The following is a 10,373-nucleotide window of genomic DNA, read 5'->3' on the forward strand; positions in this document are numbered from 1 at the left end:
AGTAGGTCGAAAAAGAAACCTGGGAAAAAAGTTCAAAAACCTCACATTGAACGTGCTTATAGAGTTACGACCCGTTCAATTTCTTTGATTTTATATTGGAAAATAAACCTTGTATAGTCAATAGTCAAAATCTTTCAGCAAGTGAAAATGGTAGCCACATTATTCAGATTTCAGTGCTATAAATGTCCTCATTTCTTCATGTAAACCTTCACACTAAAACTTTCTCAATTAATTACCCAAGAATATTAACAATGGCCACCCTTCACAACATTATTTTGGCATCTCTTCTTCTTCTTCTTCTTCTTGTACATATCCAACCTTGCAAAGCTGGTAGGGTTTTGCATGATGAAGTTATGTTGATTAAAGAAATACAACTGCAGTCTCTTCAAAAGGGTACGGTCACTCCTCCTGGGGGCTCCGGATGCACCTATATTCCTGCCATCGGCAACGCCGGCTGTCCGGTCAAGGAAATGAACGTTGCTGGCGTTGTTTTGCACCGTTCTGGCGCTTATCCGGCTCCCATGCTCACATATGGTGTGGCTACCAATCACTAATGAAGGAACATTTACTTCTCATCAGAGGCTCGAATTCAGAAACGGGAAACTCAGGTTTCATCATTCATATTCATTAGACAGTTGAATTCGTAAGAAACATGACATCGGGCAAAAAACAGGACGTGCAAGACTGATAAATCATGCAACCAAAAGTTTCTGCTATTCTTTTAATTAAGTATATATTTGTACATCTACGTTATACAATTGAATACATAGGAGAATAGAAGAATAAAGTTTCTCTGGATTTGGTCAAGCTTCGAAGAATAAAGCTTGCAAGCATTGTATTTCGTACATAGTGATTTTTATAATGATTTGATCTGTCATTTTGCTTAACCTTTGAACACTTGGAGGCCTTCTTGATGTGCTATATCGGGGAATTTTGATATTTTACCATATGTGAGACTTATTGAAAATTTAATATGTAGAGTGTTGGCACAAGTGTGGGGGTTTATTGATTCTCTATTATGTGTGATGTGCAGAGGTCATATTTGAAATTTTGCATTATGTATTGTATTGGAGGTTTATGGATGTTTTAGTTTTACATTGAGAGGGTAAATGTGTCTTTGTGTTTTATAATTTTCTGACTAGTATTTCGTCTAAAGTCAGATGCGTTGACGATGACTAAACAATGCAATGAATTCAATATGTCATATAAAACAATCCTTTTGTTTGTGTAAAAAAAGGTCCAGTTTTACCCCTACTGGCATAAACAAATTACATTTAACCGTAATCATCTAAAGCATTTATTTAACCATTTAATCTCATAAAAATTATTTTAGCTCTCTTGATCTTGTAAAAAATGACAAAACTCTTCTCATTGTGTAAAACTTACAAAACACCTTCAATTGCATAAAAATTACAACAACTCCCTAATCGCTTAAAGTTATGCCCCTTGGGAAAATATTTTGCTGTTTTCATATTGTTTTTCTCAATTCATGAATCTGTAAAATCACTTACCAACTTAGAATAACATATATTATTCCCTTTAAACACCCTTGAATATGTAGATAGACTGTGAGACGATGTCGCATAGATCTGTATGATGTCACACGGATCTGTGCGTCGTCCGATCATTTCAATCGAATTTTAGGTGGTTTTCATATTGGAAAACCACTAGGGAGGGAGGTGGTAGGAAGGTTGGCCGATGACCTTCTCGGAGTGGTTATCGAAAGGTGGTTATAAAAAAAAAAAAACTCTAGGGAAAAAGAATAAAATTTTTCAAATTTCAGATAAAAAAAATTGTTAGTTTTTTAAATTAAGGGAGACAAATGAGATAAAATTTTAGTTTTTAAAATTTTTATTATTAAATAATGGTTTTACCCTTAAATAGAAAAACAAATTTTAAAAATAGAATGAATATTTAGGTTTTTGAAATTTTACAGATGAGAGTTTGGAAATAAACTAAATCTTGGGTGGGAATAAGTCTTTTGGCCTTATTTTAATGAACATTCTTATATATAAGATAGTTTGATAATTGATAAAAGAATCAAGCGAATAATGTTGATGGTTATAATTTGGTATATTAGAAATTGACTAACATTTTGACTAATATCTATGTTGACTTGATCAAATAGGTTTATAAGAATCCTAGTTAATTTTTAACTAAGAATAACAATTAATTAAGGAAATCTTAATTATTAATTATTGTAAACACAAGTTGGTGAAGAGGTAGACTAATGAAAAGGAAGAAGAGTAAGGGGTACGTAAAGTGTAAAAGACCTGCGTATGTCTTCGTAATGAGAAGCGAAACGAGTTGTTAGTGAAAGTCAAATGTAGGAATAATAATATTATTTTAAAATTCAATTTTCAAAGTCTTCTTCAATGGTTGATCACGTTTAGAGTGGATTCGATTTAATTTAAACTCAAGTTTGAATTAAATTGAGTTTGACTTTATTTTTAATGTTGAACTAGAGCCTAAACTTGAGTTTGATAAACTTCTTTAAATCAGTTCAAACTTGATTCAGTTGAAAGAAAATTGAATAGTTATACTAAAAATAGACCAAAATAATATTATTTTATATATTGATTAAAACGATATCATTTTAATCAATTTGAATCAAGTTTTTTTTAAGCTTGTGAGCTTAATAAGCTGAATATTTTTAAAACTTAAACTCATCTAAATTAAAGTAATTTTAAACTCATTTGAGTTGAGTTAATAATTCAGCTTGAGCTCGCTCGATTTGAACTAAGTGCTTAAGTCTTATATCAGAAAACGTAATTTATCATGAATATATACATAACATAATGTTGAAAAACCTAATATATATATATATATATATATATATATATATATATTAAAAGAAATCAAAATGTGCAAGTTTTGACAAGCTAGGGTCAAAGTCATATGTTTGACTAGTCTAAAAATTAGCATTAGAATATGAAGTTTTCCAGGCTTGCCGGTCTGTTGAGTCCTCAGATTGAAATATCCACACCCGGTTTTTTTCAAGATTCTGCCCAAAGCAAGCGCTAATTTTGATTATTCCTTAATTACCATCGTATATATCCCTAAACGAAAGCACGAATCATGAGTTTTTGGGCAGCTTTATTTGTCAAAGTAGTGACAGACTCTGTAAATTAGGAAAGAGAAAAAGAAAAATACAAAAGGGTAATGAATCATGGCCCTGAAATGAATTTTATCTTGAAATGAAAGAATCACTAAAGATATCATTTGTATTTTACAAGTATAGGAATTAAAGAAAAAAAGATTGTGTATGTAATTACACTATCATTTTCAATCAAAGAATTTAGCTCTTCTCGATTCAAGCATGTTTAAGAGCTTGCATGCATCTTGCTTTTTATTCACAGAATTAATTAACCTTTCAGGAGGCCACAGCAAAATCATTAACGCTACTTGGAATGGCAGGTGGTGCACGAACGACATCGCCAGCAATGTTCATTGATCCAGTCACGGTTGATGATGGGCATTTACCACCGCCGTTTCCAGGGATGTACGTGCAAGGAGAACCGCCAATCCGTGGCACAGGACCTGCTTGAAGTGACTGAGCAAGAGCAAGGCCTGTAAAGTATTTTTCCAGCAATGGTTTCTCGTTCAAAGGCCTCATGGCAGCACCAAGTTGTATTGCACTTGAAGTAAACAAAATGGTGAAAATGAAGAAAAAGGTCGAGAAAGTAACTTCAGAGCCCATTTCTCGCTTAAACCCTCTTCGCAAATTGTAGTTTAAGTATGCGAGGATGAAGCTGAGATCAGATGGAAAGAGAATTAATGGTGTTGTGGTGGAGATATTGAGAGGTCTGTATGAACTAATTTATAGGCCGGCAATCTCATGCACCGACTGATGACAAACCAGAAGTCTGTTTCTTTGTTTTTGACTTGGCCAACGTTTGAATAAGTTTGATTTTTGAACAAGATGGTTCAAAATCTAAATAAACATATAAAGTACCTTGACGACCAAGGAGAACTTCTATTAATAATTTCTTGTAGGGGAAAGTGATTTGAAAATGCATAAACTTAACATCTTAATAAAATGTTTAATACACAAAGTTTAATGCATTTGGTAGCTCAGATGGTGGAAGCATGGAAGTGACAAATTAATATTTAATTGACTTCATCTATTTGTTAGCTGTCCATGACTTCGAAATTTTTTTTTCGTTTGATTTATTTTGTGGGGAAAAAGTTCTTATTTTATATTACTTTCAAAAGAAATATTTGTTAGACTTTTACAGCATAAGCAAATTGTAAAACTATATAATATTATTAATATTTTTTTCAAAACTTTTGTCGGCCATATCTTCTATTTTGTCTATATAAATTACTATTTTGCATCTTTTGAAACGCAGTTGGAATACATGTTTACAGATCATGGTTGTTTAGGTAATAAACAAAAACTATTCCTAGTACTTAGTATGGACGTACGCAAACAAACTACTAAATGTTCTTTGAGAACACATCTTTATTACAAACTGTTTGAAAGTAATTTTTTAGTGTAGACTCAGATATTGGAAATTTTTCTTCTTGAATCTTGATGTCATGGGCACAGCTTTTACCAAAGATCCAGTGGATACAGAAAGAGCTAAAGTTGGCTGTATCATCCTCTTCAAGAAGTCCACCTAGAAACACGCAGTCCACTGCCCAATCAAAGTCGGATCGGAAGAGCTCTGATACTGCAGATCTGGTTTCAAATATGAAAGCAACTCCAAATGGCTATCAATAGACTGATCAAATAGCAGCATTGAATACTTCATCCCAATCCACTGCTGTGGTTAGATAAGAGATCCTGAAGCCTTAAGTGCCAAAGCCAACTGAAAGCCCCCTGGAGCAGCAGCTGCCTATGATGTCAAGGTCTTCTAGTGCCCCTCTTGTTCCTGTTCCTCGGCCAACTGCCCCTGTTGTTTCCATGTTTCATACTTCCCCACTACTTGCCTGTTCAGTTAGTGCAGCTGGGTGCTTAGGTCCTGATCTTTCACCTGCTACTCATGGTTATGTTATATTCCCCGGTCCTATAGAAATGCCAAATTGGGAAACCCTGTTAGTTCAAGTTCAGCTGGTTTAACTCATCCTAGTTCTCCGAGTTTGGCCATGAAGTCATCACATACATACTCATCACAGCCTGTCTTGGTATCTGCACCTATTTATATACACCAGAGTTCAGAAAGGATGGAGCGGCCAAATCCAGTCCAGTCAGGCTTTCCTTTTGGCACTGTCTCTCAGGTTGTCTTACAGATTGGGCAGCAGTGGGTCGAGAGTTCCCAAAGGGATGGCGACAGAATGATGCACCGTGATCCTCCTTCCCTGGTGAAAGACATGCAAAATCTCGATTTACACACACCTGTGCCCTCCGGATCCAGGGAGCACTCCTCTAATGAGTTTTCTGCCTGTACATCTGGAAGACAAACCAAGGTGTGTTGGCAGACGAATATCCTCACATTGATATCATCAATGAACTGCTTGATGAAGAACATGGAGCTGGGTGGCAGCTAGGGCGAGCACAGTCCTTCAGTCTCTTGGCAATGGGCCACACGTTTTCAATCGGCATTATTCTTTCCCATGTGATATGAACATATCAGGTCACTCATTCGGCTCATGTAGGTTTGAACGGACAAGGAGTTACCAGGATGATGGGTTCCACCGGGGGTATAGTTCTTCTGGCAGCCATTATGACTCGGTAAGGGAATACATTCCCCCAACTAGTGCGTTGCACTAATCAATGGGCAAATAGATGGGATGGTTCCAACCCTGTGGCAGATAGCTTGTTCTGATCTACCATTACTAGGCGATGGTTACCACTATTTCCACCTGAAGCATTCAAATTTGGCATGTGGTGTTAATGGCTACACGGTATTCTGACCTTCAAATTGTTAGAAATATATATTGAACTTATAAATACGGAGATCGAAACTCATATTATACAAAATCAATTGGATTGTGTTAAAGTCTAATCCACACACTTATATACCACTCACTTTACTTAATTTTATTAGATGTGAGACTTTTTTTTTTTATTTAAATCTCCAACACCCCTGCTCAAGTACAACTACTATAAACTGTTAGACCCATCGTTTGGCTCAATTGGTTTTTTGCTGGGTATACTGTCACTTATCGAAAATATATTGGGTTTACAAGTGTGAAGATCGAAACTCATTTTACACAAAACCAATTAACTTTAAAATACCAATTAACTTGTCTTAAACTCTAGTTCACATACTTATATATCACTTATTTTATTTAATTTTTATGAGATGTGAGACTCTTTTTTTTTTTTGAGTCTCTAATACCCTCGTTCAAGTGTAATCACCATGGGTTGTTAGACCCGCTGTTTGACTCAACCAGCTTTTTATTAGGTGTATTGTCACTTGTATCTAAGAATACTTTAGATTGTTAAACCTGCTATTTAACTTGTAATCTGATACTACGTCGAAGATATATTATGTCTATAAGTGTGGAGATCAAAACTCATATTATACAAAATCAATTGGCTTAAAAATACTAATTCACTTGTGTTAAAGTCTCATTCCCACACTTATATACCACTCATTTCACTTAATTGTTATTATATGTGAGAGTCTTTTTTTTTTTATTTAAGTCTCTAACACTCTGATCAAATGCAACCATCATAGGCTGTTAAACTCATCGTTGACTTAATTAGTTTTTGGTTGAATATGTTGTCGCTTGTATACAAATGGACACTAAATGATGGCATGACGGTGTTAACCTGCCAATTAAAGGGTTGTTTTTCCATTGTAATACTGTATTTGAGGGAATTGTTGGGCATTAGATACAGAGTGAGGTTGTAATGTCTTGATAAGGAAAAAGAAATGTTATGTAAAGAGTGTTTCTGCCTTTCTTTCTATCAAGTTATTTTTTTCGGAGAAAATGAGGTTTTGATGTATTTTGGGTTTCTGGTTTATGGTTGATAAATTTGATCTACAGATTGCTGCTGCTGCTCTCAGTAAAATTCTTGAAAAATGGGATTTATGTTTTTCTGCCCCCTTGTCAGTTTCAACATATGGAACAATTATAAGACATAATACACATGTCATTACAGGGAACAATTATAAAATCTAATGGAAAAAGTTGAGTTGGTTTGAAATTTACTTTTAGGTGGTAGATATTACTTGTTTGATTGGTTATTTGAAAACTAAATTGGTGGTGATAACAGTTTCTCTAGATTGAATTTTTTGGTTTTATGCATTATAAATATATGAGAGTGTACTAAGTTAAATTCTTTCTCTTTCATTGTTAAGTCCTTGTCAATTTGTTGTTTGAAGTTTTCCCTTGAGTAGATGTCGCTCTTGCCAAACAGATTTGGTGACTCTATGGCATTTGATTTTGAATTGTTTTGTGTTATCATTTATCTATATATTTTATATTTGATTGAGACCTCCGGTTAGGCTTTTAGAAATCCTAAATAGTTATTCGGAGTTTGTCGCAAAACCCGTTAGAGATAAAGAATTGTTAAAGAAGATATCATATAAACAAAAAAGTTAATTAGACGGGATGAAAAGCTGTCAGATAAATGACTATCCAAAGACACGTTCAAATTGCACTGGGGCTATTCCTGCTTAGACTCAGTTTGTTTGAACTGAACGGCTCTGCTCGGTTCCACCCTGCTGGTCCTGGATAGACAAATGATAATCAGTGTCTGATTTGAATGCCTTTTGATTATCGAACATAGTTTTGATTCAAAATGTCTGCATATTCTACCGGATAACTCAGTCAACTGCAAATAGCTGTATCAATGCTCTTAGTATTAGTCAGGTGTAGTTAATTATTTTGAGTACGATCTCATCAAATTGTTGCTTGTCGTGTACAACTTTCTGCTCTGAATACTGCGACTTCAACAGCCGACAGGCATAGCGACATTCAAAAACCCTTCTGAATTTATTTTTTAATATTTAATTAAATATTTAAGAAGAATGTCATTATGTTTTGGGCATAAGAGCCTTTAATGTGAGCATGTGAATATTATTTAAATTTTTAATTAGATATTTAAAATTAGATACACATGATATTATATAAGTTAAATTTATATTTCTTGAGCTCTCTCCTCTATTTCCGGGATCCCTCCTGAAAAATTCTACATTGCAATTCTGATTGAGTGCCGCCTCTGGATGTGTTGGCAGACGGCGGCTATTAGTCCATCTAATTTTATCATGTTTACCCATATTTAGTTGATTGTTCCAGCCACGTTTTGATACTAATGACGAGTCTGAGTATTGCCAAAGTAGAAATAGTGCAGAAGAGAAAAAATGGAAACTGTATTTGACTGGTGCAAAAGCATACTTAATCTTGGCAGGTTAAAAGAACTCCAAAATCCAAATACGCCTTTAATGGCTTATTCACTGACGATGAAATGTCATTCAAAGTCATAAAGTATGTCATCGTTGACGAAAATATGAACACAAGCTGGTTTCCATTGATGACTGAGAACATTCAAGGTCCAAGAAATTGCAGTCCCAAGAAGTTTCCTTTCATGAGAGAGAAGACCCCCAGAAGCCAAGGCTTATCTCCTAAAGCAATCAAAGACCATACCAAGTGCTAAATACGATTATTCATGAAATTGATCCTAATTTCAGGATTTAAGTACAGAATATAAAATATTAAATTAAAACTTTGAGATTATAAGATTATTTGAATTTGAATATGTAAAACTTCTGAAATTATTGTGTTAAAATAACAAGTCTTCCATTATATATAATAAGTTATTATACCCTATCTAAACCCTAATGAATTTTGAGGCCTATTTTATTTACATAAATAATAAATTTTAAGTTTATTTAACTCATTTTTATTTATTATTTAAACTTATTTATAAACTTTAAAATATTCAATTATTCGATTTTATTAAATTATAATCAATGTTAATTTATATTAAAAAATTTTCAAACACTTAATCCTGATACCATTTAAGCTAAATTTATATTAATATATGGTTAGGTAAAGTAAAGTAGGCCGAGAAAGAAGCCTGGGAAAAAGTTCAAAATCCTCACATTGAACGTACAATTTCTTCGATTTTTTATTTGAAAATAAGCCTAGTAGTCAATAGTCAAAATCTTTCTGCAAATTAAAATGGTAACCACATTTTTCTGATTTCATTGCTGTAAGTGTCCTCACTTCTTCCTGTAAACCTTCATACTTAAACTTTCTCATTTAATTACCCAACAATATTAAATTATTAATAATGGCTACTCTTCACAACATTATTTTGGCAGCTACTCTTCTTCTTCTTGTACATATCCAACCATGCAAAGCTGGTAGGGTACTTTTGGATGAACAAGTTATATTGAAGAAAGAAACACAATTGCAGTCTCTTCAACAGGGTACGGTCACTCCTCCTAGGGGCTCCGGATGCACCTATATTCCGGCCACCGGCGACACCGGCTGTCTTGTCAGGGAAATGAGCGTTGCTGGCGTTGTTTTGCACCGGTCTGGCGCTTATCCGGCTCCCATGCTCACATATGGTGTGGCTACCAATCAATAATGAAGGAACATTTACTTCTCATCAGAGGCTCGAATTCAGAAACGTGGAACTCAGGTTTCATCATTCATATTCATTAGCCAGTTGAATTCGTAAGAAACAGGAAATCGGGTAAAAAACAGGACGTGCAAGACTGATAAATTATACAACAAGAAGTTCCTGCTATTCATTTAATTAAGTATTTATTTGTACATCTACGTTATAATATTGAATACGTAGGAGAATAGAAGAATAAAGGTTCTCTGGATTTGGTCAAGCTTCGAAGAATAAAGTTCACAAGCATTGTATTTCGTCCATAATGAGAAGTTTGTAAATACTATAATGTATTACCCATAGATAACATAATTTTTATAATGATTTGATCTGTCGTTCCATTTAACTTTTTAAAACAAATTTTTTAAAGACAAAATTTTTTATCAACTTTTATGAAATTTATTGTGATGTCTAAATGATATTATATTTATTTATGTTGAGTTACATTCTAACTTCATCCATTTTAGCTTTTTGTAATGGAAGCAGCCAATTTAATCTTTTTACAACAAAATCGATAGCAATGTGCCCAGGGGCAGCATTTATTTGACCATAGCTATCAGACTCAAAACTGCTTAAAAATTATTAATTAAAATAATCCTAAAGAAATTAAGATGGTCAAAACATGCTGTTCAAGAATCATATATAATTTTTTACGACAAATATCATAACAATATGTATATTAACAATAAACCAACACACTAACAATATACACATCATGGTAGCGTTATAGATCAATGCAAGTAAAACTGAGATTGATTTTAATATCTGGTTGTAATAATCTTTCTTGTCTGATTTCAAGTTGAAGTGTAAGATATTGTAAATGAAATTTAGAGTTATGGATTGATAGGGT

This window comes from Mangifera indica, chromosome 3, assembly GCF_011075055.1.
Source record: "Mangifera indica cultivar Alphonso chromosome 3, CATAS_Mindica_2.1, whole genome shotgun sequence".
In the NCBI taxonomy this organism is placed as follows: domain Eukaryota; kingdom Viridiplantae; phylum Streptophyta; class Magnoliopsida; order Sapindales; family Anacardiaceae; genus Mangifera; species Mangifera indica.